The following is a 6642-nucleotide window of genomic DNA, read 5'->3' as shown; positions in this document are numbered from 1 at the left end:
AGAGACGAGACAACTCTAACGAGAGCACAGATCATGTGGCAGGGCCATCTCCAGAGCTCTTCTGGGCTCAAGGGAAGTAAGGGTTTCTGTCTTCTTTCCACTAAATGGATAATGCAGGGAAAGGGGTGTTGGGATGTCCTGAGTTTTAGAAGGGAAAGCCACACAGATGAAAAGGAGGCGTTGCTGGAGGGGAAGTGTGGGGAGGGACAGTTTGGGGACTATTTTCAGTGTCTCTGTCTGCCCTTCCCCAGGGAACTAAGGTTCAAGTGAAACTTTTTCTACCAGGCAGGTCCCCAGGACACAGGATTCATTGGTTCCACATCCTGAAGCTACAGCCAAGTTTTCCTCTGACTTCTTTCCACTATACAGGAACACCAGGTTCTGCACAGCTAGGACTGTGGAGGTGTTATTCTGGCCTGTAACCAGATATTGATCCTGGACGGCACACACAGCATCTGCCTGGCTGGCAGAGGCTGCCCCTTCACAAAGTCTTCTGTGATCATGGGCAGGCTGCTAAGGCCAGGCTGCCAGATAAGCTGACACACAGAGGACCAGTCAGGTTGTAACCTGAAATACTTATCTTCTTTCCTTAATGGCACAAAAGAAAGTGACCATTCCATGTCCCAGGGCACAGATGGGCTTCTGCTCAGTGCTGGAGTGCTCCAAAATACAAGCCTAGTACACTGTGTTGGCAAGGTCAGTCAGTGCCTTAGGACAGCTGGGTATGAGCAGGGCATGGTAGCTGGCACTGTCAATGGACTCTAGCTTGGCTAGGCTGGAACAGGCTTTCATGTGAAAGTCCTGAATCCAATGCATGTTACATTTGTTCACACACACAAAGTCAATTACCTTCCTCCTTGATGTAGAGAAATTTATTCAAAATATAACACCTCACAAATTAGCAAATTCTACCAAAAAGGGCTTGGTTTATTACCTTGGTGATTGTGGTGGTAGCTCTTGTCATTCATGCTTAAAGAGGACAAACATGGCATCACTATGTCGGGGTCAAGGTACAGTGTTTTAAACTGTGGCTGATCAGAGCCTAAAAGGCTGTCCCACAGGTTGGGCACAAATGGATCATATGCACATTTGGAGTGGAGATATCTCTAAATTTGCACATCTTACATTTCTTCTGAATCACTGCAATTCTGCTTTGCTCATAGAGCACAGCACCTTTTTTGAGGCAGGCACACCATGATGGGTGGTCCTCTGCCAGTGTCTCCCATGTCTCACAATCAATTCCAAAGTTCTTCAGAGAGATCTTGAAAGTATCCTTGTGTCACTTCTTCTGACTTCTGTATGAGCACTTGCCTTCTTTGAGTTCTCCACAAAACAGTATTTAAGGCAAATATATATTTGGCATGCAAACAACATGGCCAGACTATTGGAATTGCACTCTCTGCAGTAGAGTTTGAATGCTTGACAATTCCGCTCAAGAAAAGACCCCCATGCCAGTATCTTATTTTGCCAGATGATCTTTAGAATCTTCCTAAGACAAATTAAATGAAGTGATTCAGTTTCCTGGAATGGCACTGGTATACTGTCCAGGTTTCACAGATATGTGACAATAAGATCAGCACAATGGTTCTATAGATGTGCAGTTTGGAAGGCAGACTAATACCCCTTCTCTACCATACTTTCTTCCAGAGTTTTCCAAACACTAAACTAACTCCGCAATGTGTGCATCAACCTTATCATTTATGTGTGCATCCCTGGAAAATATATGGCCAGGGTAAATGTACTTATCCATAGCATTCAACATATCTCCATTTGCTGTAACCAATGGTTTGATGAATGGATTGTGCATTGCTGACTGGTGGAGAACCTCTGTTTTCTTGGTGTTAATTGTCAGGCCAAAATTAGCACAACAGCTGAGAATCAATCTATACTACATTTCATCTCAGCCTCAGAGGCTGCGAGTGCATAATCATCTGTGAACAAAAAGTCACACGCCAATACTCCCACCTCTTTAGTCTTGGCTTATAGCCTATTAAAGTTAAATAATTTGGCATTTTCATCCTTGTTGTAGGCATCTGATTGACATTGACAAAAAACATGCTAAAAAACATGGGAACAAACACACAGCCCTGCTTCACTTCATTGGAGACTGGGGAAGTGCTCAGGGACATCAATAATTATCCAGAACCCCTGCAAGCATGCCGTCATGAAACTGGCATACAATATTGATGAACTTCTCTAGACAATCAAATTTTGCTATGATTTTTAAAAATTATTTCTTAAATTTTTTTAATTTATGGCATTAAACAAGCATTTCCATAACATTGTAAAGCAAAAAAGATGATTTCATATGAAATCACAAATCCAATATGTACAAGTTACTATTCCTTTTAAATACACAACAAAGTTCTCATGTAGATTTCCTCCCCTCTTTTTCTGCTTCTCTCCCTCATTGCCCACCTCAGAGATGGCTACTATTAGACACAAACATATATATATATATATATATATAAAACACACACATTATATATCACATATGTATGTATACATGTGTATGTATATATACACATATATGCATATACATAACACACACATATACATGCATACATATGTCTATACATAGATTCACACAAGCATGTATATGTATGTGTATGTGTATATACACACATGCATATGTATTGTGTATATAGACACACACAGACACATACAGATGGCTGCTATTAGACGCAAATATATATACACATATATATATACATATATATACATATATGTATATACACATACACAGATGCATAGTTATATACATATATACATGTGTGTATGTATGTATGTATGCATGCATGCATATATACATATATATATGTAAAATTACTGTATACATCTATTTCTCAGTTCTTTTTCTGGATGCAGGTAGCATCTTTCTTCATATCACCTTTATAATTAATTTGGGTATTTACAAGTCAAAATGACTTATTCACTCAAAGTCATTATTAAAACAATATTGCTTTTACTCTATATAATGTTCTCTTGGTTCTGCTCATTTCACTCTTCATTATTTTGTGCAAGTGTGTCCATGGTGTTCTAAGATCATTGAGCTTATCATTTCTTATAGCACAGTAATATTCCACCACAATCATATGCCATAACTTGTTCAGCTCTTTCCCTATTGATGGGCATTCTTCCAAATTCCAATTCTTTGTCACCACAAAGAGAACTACTATAAACATTTTAGAACATATAGGTTCTTTTCCTTTATCCTTAATCATCTTTGCAAGCAGATCAAGTAGTGATATTGTTGGATCAAGGGGCATAGGTAATTTAATAACTCTTGGGCATAATTCAAAATTGCTCTCCAAAATGGTTGTATCAGTTCACAATTCCACCAACAATGAATCAGCGTCCCAATTTTTTCCACATCCCCTCCATTTGTCACTTTGCTTTTCAGTCAATTTAGCTAATTTGATAGGTGTAAAATGATATCTCAAGGTTATTTTAATTAGTATTTATTTAATCAATAATGATTTAGAGAATTTTTTCATATGACTATAAATTGTTTTGATTTCTTCATTGGAAAACTGCTTGTTTATACCCTTCAATCATTTATATATTGGGGAATGAGTCATATTCTTAGAGATTTGACAAGATTCTTTATATAAATGAGACCCTTATCTGAGAAACTGTCTATACATTTTCCCCCAATTTTTTGCCTTCCTTCTGATCTTGGCTAAATTTATTTTATTTGTACAAAACTTTTAATATAATCAAAATTATCCATTTTATATCTAACCTTGCTCCCTCTCTCTTGTTTTTTCTCATCAATTGCTTGCCTATCCATAAGTCCAATATGTAATATGTTCCATGTTCTTCTAGTTTTTTATAATATCTCTTTTTATATGTAAGTCATGTATCCATTTTGATGTTATTTTGGTAAATGATGTGGGATATTGGTCTCTGCCCAGTTTCTGCCATGCTGCTTTTCAGCTTTCTTAACAATTTTTTTTACCAAATAATAAATTCTTATCCTAATAAGTCTTTACCTTTCTCAAATAGAAGTTATTACATTTATTTGCTGCTGGAAATTGTATGTCTACTCATGTTCCATTGATCTATCTTTTTGTTTCTTAGCCAGTAACAAATAATTTTGATACTTACTGCCTTATAATATGGTTAAAGATATGGTACTTCTAAACCTCCTCCCTTTATATTTTTTTCATTAGTTCCTTTGATAGTCTTGACTTTTTATTTTGCCAGATGAATTTTATTATTTTTTTCTAATTCAGTAATTTTTTTTTTTGGTAATTTAATTGAAATTGCATTGAAATTATAAATGATTTTAGGTGAAATTATCATTTTTATTATATTGTCCCTGCCTACCCATGAACAATTAATATTTCTCCAATTAGTTAAACATGACTTTATTGGGTTTTGTTTTGGTTTTTTTTTTGGTGAGGCAATTGCGGTTAAGTGACTTGCCCAGAGTCACACAGCTAGTGAGTGTTATGCATCTGAGGTCGGATTTGAACTCAGGTCCTCCTGACTTCAGGGCCGGTGCTCTATCCACTGCGCCACCTAGCTTCCCCTTTATTTTTTTTTTTAATAATTTTGTTTATATAGTTCCTGGGTTTGTTTTGGGAGATGTACTCCTAAACTATTTTATACTACATAGAGTTTTCTTTTACTATCTCTTCTTGCAGAGTTTTGTTTGTGGTATATAGGAATGCTGATGATTTATGTGGATTTAATTTATACCCTGCTTCTTTGCTAAAATCATTGTTTCAACTAACTTTTTTAGTTGAGTCTTTGGGATTTTCCAAATATATCACCATATTGTCTGCAAAAAGAGATAGTTTTATTACACTATTCCCTATTCTGATTCTTCTATTTCTTTTTCTTCTCTTATTCTATTGCTAGGATTTCCAATACAATATTGAATAATATCAGTGGCTGTGAGCATCCTTGATTCACACCTGGTCTTATTGGGAAAACTTCTAGCTTAGCCCCATTATAAATAATGCTTGCTGGTGGTTTTCGATAAATAGTTTTTTTAACCAATTTAAGGAAAAATATATTTATACCAATGCATTTCTGTCAACTTCCTTTTCAAAATTTTCTTGGATTGCTTTCATTTTTCTTTCCTAATTTTTCCTTGATCTCTCCTATTCGATTTTTTAAAAATTCCTTTTTAAGTTCTTCCAAGAGCTCTTTTTGGGCTTGTGATCATTTGACATTACTCATTTTGATGTTAATTTTGTTTTATTTTATTTTTAGCATCTTATTATTAAAATCAACTTGTAATTCTGAATTGTGGGTAATGTTGTCCTAAGCCTCAGGTTCTCCTTAATGTTATTTTCTGAATTCTGTCTAGGGGCTCAACCTCAGGGATTCCTCTCCTCCTCTAAGTCTCAGTTAGAGTCCCCAGCCATGCTGTCCAAAAATGCTCTTTCTCCCTATAGTACCACATAGGCATTCTGGTCAGAAATTTTCAGACTCTCCAAATTTTCTCCACAAACAGACAGAAAAATCACCACAAAATGAATGTAGAACAGGAAAAATTGTCCTCCTAACACTACTTGAGAGGAACTCAGAAAATACAGGAACTTCAGGGGCTAAGGTCTGGCATGAGTGAAATGTAGATACCTTCAAGCTGACTCCACTGAATCAACAAATAGCAGCTCTGACAGGAAGCAGACTAGATGTCAAGAAATTTCACCTCAACTTTCACGTTATTCAAATTTGTGATCTTCCACAAAATCTCATAACTAATAGGTAAGCCTTGGTGATTGATGAATATTTTGTATAGACCTCTGTTCTGTTCCTGACATTTCTCATGGAGTTGTTGGGCAGTAACCCACATCAACCATTCTTCAATCCTTTCTGAAGCCACACTGGCTCTCAGGTAGATGACCATCTTCCAGGTGAAAGATCAGCCTATTAAGGAGGACTCTGGCAAGAATTTTGCCAGAAATGAGTAAGAGAAAGAGAGAGAGAGAGAGAGAGAGAGAGAGAGAGAAGGAGAGAGAGAGAGAGAGAGAGAGATCGATCATCCTTTGATTCTCACAGCACAACCTATTTCCTTTTCCTTTATAGAGAAGGACAATGGATACATCCTTTAACTTCGGGGGGATAACCTCCTTTTACTATATAACTCAGAAAATTTTGGTCAGCTTTTATATAAACAGTGGACTGCCTCCCTTGTAAATATCAGCTGGAATAAAATCAACATCAGGCACTTTACAACACAAGAAGAGCCTAATGGAATTCAAAACCTTTTCTGCAGCTGGAAATTGGGCTAGAGACTGACTAACTTCAACCTGAGGTAAATGCTCAATGGCTTCAGCATTGATTGATTGATGATGTCTGTTGAGAACACTGTGGGAATATTCAACCCATCTCTTCAGGATCATGTCCTTATCAAGATCATGTGCTTATTATGTGACTCCATCAGCACTCAGTAGTTGAAATGCACCATAGGTCTTTGGCCCATAAATACCTTCAAGGCATCATAAAAATGCTTCGGATTGTTACTATCATCATGAAACTTAATTTTATCTTCTTTCTTACTGAGCTAAGAGTTCTGCATCTCTATAAGCTTCACAGGCACTTTACTTTTTATGTAGCTAAATACTGTCTTCTTAGAGATGGATGAGCTATCCTTGTGGTAAACCCTGTGGAGTTCTCATTTTT

The 6642-nt window shown here is 36.6% G+C and overlaps 1 pseudogene; it reads right to left on the bottom strand.

Annotated features, from left to right (window-relative positions):
- Positions 1–255: 255 nt before the first annotated feature.
- LOC110192584 (glutamine amidotransferase-like class 1 domain-containing protein 1 pseudogene) overlaps positions 256–6642 on the bottom strand; it is a 30392-nt pseudogene continuing 24005 nt past the window's right edge.

This window comes from Phascolarctos cinereus, unplaced genomic scaffold, assembly GCF_003287225.1.
Source record: "Phascolarctos cinereus isolate Bilbo 61053 unplaced genomic scaffold, phaCin_HiC Scaffold_726;HRSCAF=1367, whole genome shotgun sequence".
NCBI classification, from domain to species: Eukaryota; Metazoa; Chordata; class Mammalia; order Diprotodontia; family Phascolarctidae; genus Phascolarctos; species Phascolarctos cinereus.
This window is presented reverse-complemented; position numbering and strand designations above follow the sequence as displayed.